Raw genomic sequence first — 9,897 nt, 5'->3', positions numbered from 1 at the left:
ATAGCTTGACAGAGGACTCTCATGGAGCCTCACAGATGCTCAGAGCAATGTTGGAACCTCCCAACACCAAACTTAGAGTTTGAATGTGGGGGTTCAACACCAAACTTAGAAGTTGGTTATGGCCTCCCAACACCAAATTTAGAGTTTGACTGTGGGGCTCTGTTTGACTCTGTTTTGAGAGAAGCTCTTCATGCTTCCTCTCCATGGTGACAGAGGGATATCCCTGAGCCTTAAACGCCAAGGATTCTTCATTCACTTGAATGATCAATTCTCCTCTATCAACATCAATCACAGCCTTTGTTGTGGCTAGGAAGGGTCTGCCAAGGATGATGGATTCATCCATGCGCTTCCTAGTCTCTAGGACTATGAAATCAGCAGGGATGTAATGATCTTCAACCTTTACCAGAACATCCTCTACAAGTCCATAAGCTTGTTTTCTTGAGTTGTCTGCCATCTCTAGTGAGATTTTTGCAGCTTGCACCCAAAGATCTCTAGCTTCTCCATTACAGAGAGAGGCATGAGGTTTACACTTGACCCTAAGTCACACAAGGCCTTCTTGAAGGTCATGGTGCCTATGGTACAAGGTATTGAAAACTTTCCAGGATCCTGTCTCTTTTGAGGCAGCTTCTGCCTAGACAAGTAATCCAGTTCTTTGGTGAGCAAAGGGGGTTCATCCTCCCAAGTCTCATTTCCAAATAACTTGTCATTTAGCTTCATGATTGCTCCAAGGTATTTAGCAACTTGCTCTTCAGTGACATACTCATCCTCTTCAGAGGATGAATACTCATCAGAGCTCATGAATGGCAGAAGTAAGTCCAATGGAATCTCTATGGTCTCATTTTGAGCCTTAGATTCTCATGGTTCCTCATTGAGGAACTCATTGGAGGCTAGTGGACGTCCATTGAGGTCTTCCTCAGTGGCATTCACTGCCTCTTCCTCCTCTCTAAATTCGGCCATGTTGATGGCTTTGCACTCTCCTTTTGGATTTTCTTCTGTATTGCTTGGAAGAGTACTAGGAGGGAGTTCAGTAATTTTCTTACTCAGCTGACCCACTTGTCCCTCCAAATTTCTAATGGAAGACCTTGTTTCAGTCATGAAACTTTGAGTGGTTTTGATTAGATCAGAGACCATGGTTGCTAAGTCAGAGGTGTTCTGCTTAGAACTCTCTGTCTGTTGCTGAGAAGATGATGGAAAAGGCTTGAGCGGATATTTTATACGCTTTTTGGTAGTATTTTCATATAGTTTTTAGCATGTTTTATTCACTTTTTGTTGTATTTTTATTAATTTTTATGAAAAAATCATATTTCTGGACTTTACTAGGAGTTGGTGTGTTTTTCTGTAATTTCAGATTTTTTCTGACTGAAATTGAGGGACCTGAGCAAAGATCTGATTCAGAGGCTGAAAAAGGACTGCAGATGCTGTTGGATTCTGACCCTCCTGCACTCAAAGTGAATTTTCTTGAGCTACAGAAACCCAATTGGCGCGGTCTCAATTGCGTTAGAAAGTAGACATCTTGGGCTTTCCAGCAATATATGATGGGCCAAACTGGCGTTTAAACGCCCACCAGAGACCCTTTTTTGGCGTAAAACGCCAGAACTGGCACCAAAGCTGGAGTTAAACGCCCAAACTGGCATCCAAGCTGGCGTTTAACTCCAGAAATGGCACGTGTACGTGAAAGCTAGGAAGCTCACCCCAAACACTCACCAAGTGGGCCCTGAAAGTGAATTTTTGCACTCTCTGCATCTAGTTACTCATTCTCTATAAACCTAGGTTACTAGTTTAGTATAAAAACTACTTTTAGAGATTTATTTTGCAACTGATGACATTTTTTGACAAATCCTATTGTATCTTCTACAGTATGAACCTCTAAATCCCATTGGTGGGGGTGAGGAGCTCTGCTGTGTTTCCATGGATTAATGCAATTACTACTGTTTTCTATTCAATCACGTTTGTTTCTATTCTAAGATACTCACTCGTATTTTAACATGGAGAACGTGATGATCTGTGACACTCATCATCATTCCCCAACTTATGAATGCGTGCCTGACAACCACTTTCGTTCTACATGAGCTCAACATAGTCATTGGGCGACAGCTTGAGTGCATATCTCTTGGGTTTCTAATCCACGAGTTTGACCTGCATCTCCTGACAACAGAGCACTCAAACTCGTGAGATCTGAACCTTCGTAGTAGAGACTAGAACCAATTGACAGCATTCCTGAGATCTGGAAAGTCTAAACCTTGTCTGTGATATTCCGAGTAGGATCTGGGATGGGATGACTGTGACGAGCTTCAAACTCACGAATGTTGGGCGCAGTGACAGTGTGCAAAAGGATAAGTATATCCTATTATGACACAAGTGAGAACCGACAGATGATTAACCATGCTAGAAACTGTAAAGGACATATTTTCACTAAGAGGATGGATGGTAGCCACTGACAACGGTGATCCACCAACATACAGCCTGCCATGGAAGGGACATGCGTTTTTGGAAGAAGAAGACAGTAGGAAAGTAGAAATTCAGGAGACAGAGCAACTCCAAAACCTCAACCTGCTCTCTGTTATTGAATAACAAGTACCATTCTTTTCATGCTCTTTTACTTTTCACAAACAAAATCTTTTTTATTATTAATCTACTGACTAAGAGTTACAAGATAACCATAGCTTGCTTCAAGCCGGCAATCTCCGTGGGATCGACCCTTACTCGCGTAAGGTATTACTTGGACGACCCAGTGCACTTGCTGGTCAGTTACACGGAGTTGTGAAAAAGTGTGAATCACGATTCCGTGTACCAAGTTTCTGGTGCCGTTGCCAGGATTGTTCGAGTTTGGACAACTGACGGTTCATCCTGTTACTTAGATTAGGAAAAATTTTATCTTTTTTGGTTTAGAGTAACTAGAGTTGCATCTTCTATTTTTTTCTCTTTTCAAAAAAAGAATCTTTCAAAAATCTTATTTTTCATTATTAATTTTTGATTTTTTTGAGTTTAGTTTCATGTTTTAAGTTTTGTGTGATTTGCATATTTTTAGTTTTCCTTCATATTTTTAATTATATGTTCTTATTACTTTCTTGATCTTCAAATTGTTCTTGTTTGGTATCTTTTGTTGCTTGTTATCTTATACATTTTTGAAATATCAGTGTCCAAAGTATAAAAAAATTTTAAGTTTGGTGTCTTCTGTGTTTTTGTTTTCTTAAAAATTTTCAAAGTATTCTTGGTGTTTACCTTGACATTCAGATTTTTCTTGTTTGTTTTCTTTGTTTTGATCTAAAAATTCTAAGTTTGGTGTTATTTTACTATTTTTCTCTTTCCTCATTAAATTCAAAAATATATATTCCTTTATTTACTCATTATTTTCAACTCCCTTGGGTTGATTTGGTCAAAATCTTTAAAATCATATCTTTTTCAAATAATATCCTTTTAAAATTTCTAAAATCATATCTTTTTCAAAACTTCCTAACCACCTTTTCTCTCCATTTTTTTTCGAAAATCCTCATAAAAATTTTTTAAATCTTTTTAAAGAATTAATTATTTTAGGTTCCAATTTTTTTATTATTTATTTCGGTCCGAAAATGAAAAAAATATATTAAAATAAAATAAAAAAATTTTATTCACAATTCATATCACCTCCCTTTCTCCATCATGGACCTAAGTGGAACTAAATAGTCCAGAAGGACTCTAGGGTCATATAGTAACCTCACTACTGCTTCATATGGGGGTAGTATCTGTATACCCTCCATCAGAACCAGTAATTTTGAGCTAAATTCCCAGCTTATTATCATGGTGCAACAAAATTGTCAGTATTCCGGTCTTCCACAGGAAGAACCTACTGAGTTTCTGGCATAGTTCTTACAGATTGCTTACACGATACGTGATAAGGAAGTAGATCAGGATGTCTACAGATTATTACTATTTCCATTTGCTGTAAAAGATTAAGCCAAAAGGTGGTTAAATAACCAACCTATAGCAAGCATAAAAACATGGAAACAGTTATCAGAAAAAATTTCTGAATCAATATTTCCCTCCAAAAAGGATGACACAGTTAAGGTTGGACATCCAAGGCTTTAAAGAAGAGGATAATGAATCCCTTTATAATGCCTGGGATAGGTACAGAGAGATGCTAAGGAAATACCCCCTTTGAAATATTTTCAGAATGGGTGCAGTTAGACATCTTCTACTATGGGCTTAAAGAAAAGGCCCAGATATCTCTAGACCACTCAGCTGGTGGATCTATACACATGAGAAAAACAATTGAAGAGGCTCAAGAGCTCATAGATACGGTTGCTAGAAATCAGCATCTGTACATAAGAAGTGAGTCCTCCATGAAAGAAGAGGCTAAAGCAGTGCCCACTGAATTTAGTCCTCTAGAACAAGTTGCTGAACTCAATCAACAACTCTTTTCTATAACAAAACAGCTAGCAGAATTTAAGGAGATGCTATGAGAAACCAAAGATGCTAACCAGAATATGGAAAAATAATTAAATCAGACAAAATAACAATTATCCAAGCAGATAATAGAAGAATGCCAAACTGTTCATTTAAGGAGTGGAAAGACATTGAACGTCTCAAATCAAAGCAGCAGGAAGCCAAGAAAAGAACATCTAATAGAGGATGACCAATTCACTACCCAAAATCCATCTGAGGACCGTAAGAGCCCAGAGAGGAATGATTTTGGCGTTCAAACACCAGAAAAGGGTCAAAAACTGGCGTTGAATGCCCATTTAGCTGCCAACTCTAGCGTTCAAACGCCAGAAAAGGGCAACAACCTGGCGTTAAATGCCAATAAAGATGCTATTTCTGGCGTTCAAATGCCAGAAAAGGGTGGCAATCTGGCATTAAACGCCCATTCAGCACTCAATTCTGGCGTTCAAACACCAATGAGGGATCAGACACCTGCAAGTGATGATAACAACCCTCCTAAGCACACTTCTCCAACCACTTCTATAGGAACTAAATCTGCAGCAACTAAGGTTGAAGAATACCAAGCCAAGATGCCTTATCCACAGAAACTCCGCCAAGCGGAACAAGATAAACAATTTGCCCGCTTTACAGACTATCTCAGCACTCTTGAGATAAAGATTCCATTTGCAGAGGCACTTGAGCAAATACCTTCTTTTGCTAAGTTCATGAAAGAGATCTTAAGTCATAAGAAGGATTGGAGAGAAAATGAAAAAGTTTTCCTCACCGAAGAATGTAGTGCAGTCATTTTAAAAAGCTTACCAGAGAAGCTTAAAGATCCCAAAAGCTTTATGATACCATGCACATTAGAGGGTGCTTGTACCAAAACAGCTCTATGTGATCTCGGAGCGAGTATCAACTTGATACCTGCATCCACTATCAGAAAGCTTGGTTTGACTGAAGAAGTCAAACCAACCCGGATATGTCTCCAACTTGCTGATGGCTCTATTAAAATGCCATCAGGCGTAATTGAGGACATGATTGTCAAGGTTGGGCCATTCGCCTTTCCTACTGACTTTGTAGTGCTAGAAATGGAGGAGCACAAGAGTGCAATTCTCATTCTAGGAAGACCTTTCGTAGCAAGTGGATGAACTCTCATTGACGTCCAAAAAGGGAAAGTGACCCTGAGAGTCAATGAGGATGAGTTTAAGTTGAATGTTGTCAAAGCTATGCAGCATCCAGACACATCAAGAGATTGCATGAGCATTGATATTATTGACTCCCTGGTGGAGGAGGTCAATATGACTGAGAATCTCGAATCAGAGCTAGAGAACATATTTAAAGATGTTTAGCCTGATTTGGAGGAATCAAAGAAAACAGAAGAACCTCTGATGAAGAGGAGAAGCCTCCTAAACCCGAGCTCAAACCACTACCACCATCCCTGAAATATGTATTTCTGGCAGAAGATGACACTTTTCCAGTGATCATAAACTCTGCCTTAGAACCATAGGAAGAGGAAGCACTAATTCAGGTGCTAAGGACACACAATACAGCTCTTGGGTGGTCCATCAGTAATCTTAAGGGCATTAGCCCAGCCAGATACATGCACAAGATCCTATTGGAGGATGATGCCAAGCCAGTGGTTCAACCACAGAGGCGGCTGAATCAAGCCATGAAGGAGGTGGTGCAGAAAGAGGTCACTAAATTACTAGAGGCTGGGATTATTTATCTTATTTCTGATAGCCCTTGGGTGAGCCTTGTCCAAGTTGTCCCTAAAAAAGGAGACATGACAGTGGTTCATAATGAAAAGAATGAACTGGTTTCTACAAGAACAGTTACAGGGTGGCGTATGTGTATTGACTACAAAAGACTCAACACAGCCACCAGAAAGGATCATTTTCCTTTACCATTCATAGACCAAATGCTAGAGAGACTAGCAGGTCATGAATACTACTGCTTTTTGGATGGATACTCAGGTTACAACCAAATTGCAGTGGATCCTCTGGACCAAGAGAAAACCGCATTCACATGTCTATCTGGAGTATTTGCCTACAAAAGGATTCCATTTGGTCTGTGTAATGCACCTGCAACCTTTTCAGAGATGCATGCTCTCTATTTTCTCTGATATTGTAGAAAAATTTCTGGAAGTCTTCATGGATGACTTCTCAGTATTTGGAGACTCATTCAGCTCCTATATTGACCATCTAGCACTTGTTCTGAAAAGGTGCCAATAGACTAACCTAGTTTTAAACTGGGAGAAATGTCACTTTATGGTGACTGAAGGAATTTTCCTTGGACACAATTTTGAAAAAGGGAATAGAGGTAGATCAAGCTAAAGTAGAGGTAATTGAAAAATTACCACCACCTGCTAATGTTAAGGCAATCAGAAGCTTTCTGGGGCATGCAGGATTCTATAAGAGGTTTATAAAGGATTTTTCAGAAATTGCGAAACCTCTAAGCAATCTACTAGCTGCATATACACCATTTATCTTTGACACAGAGTGTTTGCAGGCTTTTGAGACTCTGAAAGCTAAGTTGGTCACAGCACTAATCATTTCTACACCAAATTAGACATTACCATTCGAATTAATGTGTGATGCTAGTGACCATGCCATTGGTGCAGTATTGGGACAGAGGCATGACAAGCTTTTACATGTCATTTATTATGCTAGCCGTGTTTTAAATGATGCACAAAAGAATTACACAACCACATAAAGGAGTTGCTTGCAGTGGTTTATGCCATTGACAAGTTTAGATCTTATTTAGTAGGATCAAAAGTGATTGTGTACACTGACCATGCTGCTCTTAAATATCTCCTCACAAAGCAGTATTCAAAACCCAGACTCATAAGGTGGGTGTTGCTTCTGCAAGAGTTTGATATAGAAATAAGAGATAGAAAAGGGACAGAGAACCAAGTAGCTGATCACCTGTCCCGGATAGAACCAGTAGTAGGAGCGTCCATCCCTCCTACTGAGATCTCAGAAACCTTTCTGGATAAGTAACTCTTTGTCATTCAGGAAGTACCATAGTTTGCAGATATTGTAAACGATAAAGCTATGAGATTCGTACCCAAGGAGTACAGTAATATGCAAATGAAAAAATTGATTTCTAATGCAAAGTACTACTTGTGGGATGAACCATATCTCTTTAAGAGATGTGCAGACGGAATAATCCGTAGATGTGTTCCTAGAGAAGAGGCACAGAAAATCCTATGGCATTGCCATGGATCACAATATGGAGGGCATTTCGGAGGTGAGCGAACAGCCACAAAGGTTCTCCGGTCTGGCTTCTACTGGCCTACTCTCTATAGAGATTTCTGAGAGTTTGTACGTAATTGTGATAGTTGCTAGAGAGCTGGTAACCTACCTCATGGTTATGCCATGCCTCAGCAAGGATCTTAGAGATTGAGTTGTTCGATGTATGGGGTATTGACTTCATGGGGCCTTTTCCACCATCATACTCAAACACTTATATTCTGGTGGCAGTAGACTATATATCTAAATGGGTAGATGTAATTGCAACGCCCACTAATGATACTAAGACCGTGCTGAAATTCCTCCAGAAGCATATCTTTAGCAGGTTTGGTATCCCTCAAATATTAATCAGTGATGGAGGCACTCACTTCTGCAATAAACAGCTTGACTCTGCTCTGGTCCGATATAGAATTAACCACAAGGTGGCAACTTCGTATCATCCACAAACAAATGGGCAGGCTGAAGTCTCAAATAGAGAACTAAAACGAATCCTGGAACGGACTGTAAGTACCCGTAGAAGGGATTGGGCAAGAAGTTTGGATGATGTTCTGTGGGCATATAGAACAGCATTCAAGACTCCTATAGGGACCTCTCCATACCAGCTTGTGAATGGCAAGGCCTGTCATCTGCCAGTGGAACTGGAACACAAGGCCTACTGGGCAACCAGGTTCCTCAACCTTGATGCTCAGTTAGCTGGAGAGAAGAGATTACTCCAGCTGAATGAGCTAGAGGAGTTCAGACTCAATGCTTTCGAAAATACCAAAATCTACAAGGAGAAAGCAAAAAGGTGGCATGACAAAAAGCTGTCATCTAAAGTCTTTAAGTCAGGACAGAAGGTTCTGTTGTTCAACTCTAGGCTTAGTTTGTTCCCTGGAAAATTGAAATCCCGGTGGAGGGGACCATATATGATTACAAGTGTGTCACCATATGGATATGTAGAGCTTCAGGATACTGACTCTAACAAAAAAATCATTGTTAATGGACAGAGAGTCAAGATGGGTACCTGGCTGGGCGTTAAACGCCAAAATGGATACCATTCTGGGTGTTTAACACCAGAACAGCAAGGGGAGGGGAATTTCGTTTTCAATTCAATTTATTTTCAAATTTTCATATTTTAATTCATAATTTTCTGCATAAACATGTCACAAATATTCACCTTTCAATTTCAATTTTCAAAAATTAATGATTTTATAAATTGTTTTTAAATTCTTTTTTCAATTCTTTTTCAAAACAATTTTAAACCTCATTTTTTTCAATTTCTTTCCAAACCTTTTCTTCATCCACCTTATCTTTTATTTCTTAGATGCATCAACAAAAATTCTAATTTCAATTCCTCATATCTTTTTCATATCTTTCAAAATTTTAAAATCCTATCTTTTTCATATCATGTTTATCTTTTACCAATCATATCTTTCTATCATATCTTTTTCAAAAAATTTCGAAACCCACCCCCTCCCTTTTAAATTCCATTCGGCCATCTGCATTCATTCACCATTCGAATCCTTCTCTCCTTCTATCCCTCTTCTTTCCTTTCTCTTGCTTGAGGACAAGCAAACCTCTAAGTTTGGTGTGTTTTTCCGTGATCACTGAGCTAAAACTCACCAAGATCATGGCCCTAAAGGAAAACAAACCACTCTAAGAGGCAAGAAAGAGAACAATCCAAAACCTTGGATGCATGAGAGGTTCTGCACCAAAGAATATGCATACCATTACTTCAAAATCACGTGCAGAAGATCAGTGATCTCGGAAGTTAAATTGGATCTGAAAGAAGACGAATATCCGGAGATCTAAGAGTAGATTCGAAATAGAGGCTGGGAAATCCTAGCTAATCCTGAGATGAATATGGGAAGAAACATGGTCCATGAATTCTATGCAAATCTGTGGCTAACAGATAAGCAAAGAATAGAGGGAACTGCCTTCCACACCTTTCGGACTATGGTCAGGGGGAAGATTATTTACTTTCACCTTGACAAAGTAAGAGAAGTCCTCAAACTTCCTCAACTGCAAGATGATCCAGAATCCTTTAATAGGAGAATGGCTAAAGATAAAAAGCTGGATCAAGTTATAGAGGAAATATGCCTCCCTGGAACCAAGTGGATAACCAACACAAAGGTGTCCCAAACCAACTAAAGAGGAGAGATCTCAAACCAGTTGCTAAGGGCTGGCTAGATTTTATTGGGCATTCTATACTTCCTATAAGTAACCGTTTTGAAGTTACTGTAGAAAGGACAGTGATGATTCACTATAT

The sequence above is a fragment of the Arachis duranensis genome, chromosome 9 (assembly GCF_000817695.3).
Source record: "Arachis duranensis cultivar V14167 chromosome 9, aradu.V14167.gnm2.J7QH, whole genome shotgun sequence".
NCBI lineage: Eukaryota > Viridiplantae > Streptophyta > Magnoliopsida > Fabales > Fabaceae > Arachis > Arachis duranensis.
This window is presented reverse-complemented; position numbering follows the sequence as displayed.